Below are 4,021 nucleotides of genomic sequence, written 5' to 3'. Positions count from 1 at the left end.
ATATTGGAAAATCATTTTTTTTTTTATATTAAACTTCTAAGAAGCAAACATAAACATGTTATAATTGTAAAAGTTTCATAACAACCTAGTTATCTACCTATTTGAAACCTTGGAATTTATTATTGTTCGGTTACATGACATGACATAAAAATTTATTAAACACAATTTTAAAATTTGAAATTAAAAAAAAAAAAATCATCTAATGATTATACAATAAATCAGAATGTTAAAGTTAAGGGAACTATTTTATCATTGCTAAAGAAGATGTAATATTTCCACCTTGGTATTTTGTCCATTCTGCCATTACAAGGAAAATGTATGAACTGAATTTTCATATCTTATGATCAAACCACTGTAAGGATGACTGACTTTGAAGTGAATCAAACAATGAAGTTTGGCTTCAGTAAACAGATGATGGTGGCGGGATGTGAGAGGGTAGATGATGGCGGCAAAAAGGGTAACAGCTTGAGGAGGCGGGATGTGAGAGGGTAGATCATAACAGCGAAAAGGCTAACAGCTTGAGTATGAGGAAGGCGAGTGGGTGGGGGACGAAGGCAATAGCGAGAGGGGCATGACAATAATAATGGAGGAGGAGAGGGTAAAGTAATTTTTTTTAATTAATTTTGATTGAAAGAATAGTTTTGAAAAGAAAAAAGGTAAACCAGTTAAACTGTAATTAATTTCACATCAAAGGTTAAAATTAGGTAGATAAAGTAAATAAAAAAGAAAGTATGTAGCTTAAAAACAGAATCAGACTCTAGCAAGCATTTGCAAATGCAAAAGTTAACTAACTCGAATACCATCCTTGAATTCTGATTTAAATGTGAATTAAATCATTTAAAAAAAGAAGGCATTTTGAAATGTTCATGCGGTAAAAATTTTAATATTGGATCAACAATGTAAGAGTATAAGAAAAATCATTGGATGCAAAATTACGTTGCTATTCACATATTATTGGATCATCAATGTAAGAGGATAAGAAATATTAGTTAGCTAACATGTCAGTCGAGAACTAAAATAAACGTCAGTTAACAAGTATCGCCAAAAACAGAAACTAAAGTCCAAGGCTGCTGCCCATTCTATTGAGAAATTTATCAAAATTAGTGGTTTAACCAACAATCATATTATTTGCCTAACCTCAAAACAAAATACGGTACATTAACCTTTCATACCACACTCTGGTATCCAAACCACTAAATATTTGCACCATTGAGCTACACCATCTTCTCTAAAGAAAATACAGACTGAAGTCAAAAACTCATGTATCTGCCTCTATGTAGTTTTCTAAAAGTTGTTTCGAGGTAATTATATGTTTGAGTAGTTGGATCAATAGCTGGCATGATCGTCCATTTTATAAATTCCCACCATGGGGCTGCAAAAAAGAACAAGTGAAGAACGGGGCTTTCTGTTTTTGACAGTAACCTTCCTCAAGATAATTGGCAGACAAAATATCCGGCTACCAGTAATTGCCACAAATCCTAAGGTTCTTGAAAACCCTAATTGTGGCTCCTAGAGGAATCTTCATAAGCCCAAAAACAACCACAAGCTTCTCACTATGAGTTACAAGACAGAATCCTTATGCTCATACTCCATATTGTGCAGCACATACTTTGTGTTAAGGACACACCCAAGTTTTCTCATTTCAAATGCCAATTGCTCAAGATAATTATGCACAGTATCAGCAACCAAGAACACATGAACCTTGCTTTAAACCTCAATCCATCTACAACCAGGCTCTTTCTTAATCCCCCAGTCCCCCATTAATTTCCACACCTTAGCTGCATCAATCAACCTGCCTGCAGTGGCATATATGTTTGACAAAAGTACATAGTTCCTATCATGCTGTGGCATTAGTTCAAAAAGTCGTTCAGCAGCTTGAATCCCCAAATCCATGTTCCCATACATCCAGCAACCAGCAAGAAGAGCCTTCCAAATTGGTAAACCTTGCTCAAAAGGGATTGATTCAATCACATCAATTGCCTCTGAAAACTTCCCGGCTCAAACCAACAAATCAATCAATCGAGCATAATGATCTTCACCCAGGACTATATCGTAACAAACATGCATTTAATTGAAATAACAATGTCCTTCTTTGACTAAACCAGCATGGCTAGAAGCAGAGAGAATTGTGAGAAAAGTTATCAGATCGGGCACTATATCTTCCTTCAACATCTGTTCAAAAAGTACTATTGCTTGCAGACCATGTCCATGTTGCCCTAAAGCAGCAATCATGGCATTCCAAGGTACTCAATCTAGATAAGGAATTGTAAGGAACACACAATTTGTAGCCTCAACAATGCCACATCTCACATACAATGTGATTATTGCATTTCCAGCTGAGAGGCTTGTATCATGCCCTAGCTGAACTAGTTGAGCATGGAGTTGACGTCCATGCTCCAAAGCTCCCAGCACGGCACAAGATGTAATTTCTCCAACAAATGCAGAATCATATGGCTCAAAACCCTCTATTCTCATTTGGTTGAATAACTTCAAACCTTCTTCCCCAAAGCCATTTTGTGCTAAACCAGATATCATCATTGTCCATGCCAGAAGATTCCTCTCAGGCATCTCCTTTAAAAAGGACTTAGCTTCCACAATGTGCCCTAAATTAACATATGCAGACAAGATTTCATTCCATGAAACAAGATTTTTTATGAGCATATTATCAAAAATCTTCCTTGCCTCATCAACTTTACCACATTTCCAGTATAGTGTAACTAATGCATTATTCAGAGACAGCAAAAATTCTGGTTTAGGATTCTCTTCTGTTTTCAAAATGAAAGCATGCGCTTGCTTTCCATGTTTGAACAATCCAGCATTAGTGCAAGCACTTATTACACTCGTGTGGGTAAACTCATGAATAAAACCATGGTGCACATAACCCAAAATCATTGGATTCCATGCAACCCCCATATTTTCAGTCATGCCATCAAGAATTGCACGGTCTGCATCAAGATCACCTTTCCTCACATACCCTGTAATAATTGTTGTCCATGTTAACTCATCCTTCTCTGTCATCTCATCAAACAATATTTTAGCTGCACCCATTAATCAAGAAAATGATACTAATGGTGAAGATGCACACCGAACATAAGTGGATATAAGCGCATGCAACACTGAACTAACAAACCCTGTTCCTGGCTTTAGCACGGCACAACGCATTTTTGTTGGCAATGCTTTTCATCCTCGACTATTAGCACCAACACTCCAAGAACACTGGTGAAAGTGAAATTTTCAGGCCTAAGTTTGTCTCACCTCATATCACGAAAGAGTTGAATAGCAGCATGGCCATCATTGTAGTGGGAATAACCTGTGATCATTGCATTGTAAAAAACAGTGTCTCGCATACCGAGTGGGATTCCACCAAATACTTCCTAAGCTACCGTTAGACTTCTTGTAGTAGAGTGCAGTAATCAACGTCATTCTTGCAACTTTATGTGGTTCGGGAATTTTGTTGAACAGTTGGCTAGCATAGGCAATATTGGATGATTTACAATAGATATCCATAAAACAGTTGAGGATGTGGTGTGGCTTGAACCCAGAAGCTATCATATGGGCATGGATGGTTTGAGCTATGCAGTAAGAGCAATATAGTTGCAGTTGTGCAGTGTAACAATTGGCCACCGTATGGATGTCCAATGTGTTCCTCATGTTTAGAAAACTTGCAAGTCATGGTTTTCTGTTAAACTCAATGAAATTATATTTAACAAATAAAATTATTTTCAAATAATTTTAACAGGATACGACATTTTATTAAAACTTAAATCACCTTCAAAACCTTGCATGTGTGCATATCTGTGTGTTATTTACATTAAAATTTATGATTTACAAAGAAAATTTAAGAAAACCAGACTACACATAAATGCAAAATGCAAAACAAACATGGACCTAACACCAAAGGAAAAAAGACTAATTTTATAAAATATAAATTTTTTTTTGAAACACCCCATTTAAAAATGAGAAATGATGCATTTTGGCCACCCTTGGAGCCAAAATCCCCTTCAACTTCCCATTGTGCTTT

The 4,021-nt window shown here is 36.2% G+C and overlaps 1 pseudogene; it reads right to left on the bottom strand.

The window, feature by feature from the left end:
- Positions 1 to 1,456: 1,456 nt before the first annotated feature.
- Positions 1,457 to 3,651, bottom strand: LOC115986032 (annotated as a pseudogene).
- Positions 3,652 to 4,021: the final 370 nt, after the last annotated feature.

Source organism: Quercus lobata, chromosome 4 (genome assembly GCF_001633185.2).
Source record: "Quercus lobata isolate SW786 chromosome 4, ValleyOak3.0 Primary Assembly, whole genome shotgun sequence".
Taxonomy (NCBI): domain Eukaryota; kingdom Viridiplantae; phylum Streptophyta; class Magnoliopsida; order Fagales; family Fagaceae; genus Quercus; species Quercus lobata.
This window is presented reverse-complemented; position numbering and strand designations above follow the sequence as displayed.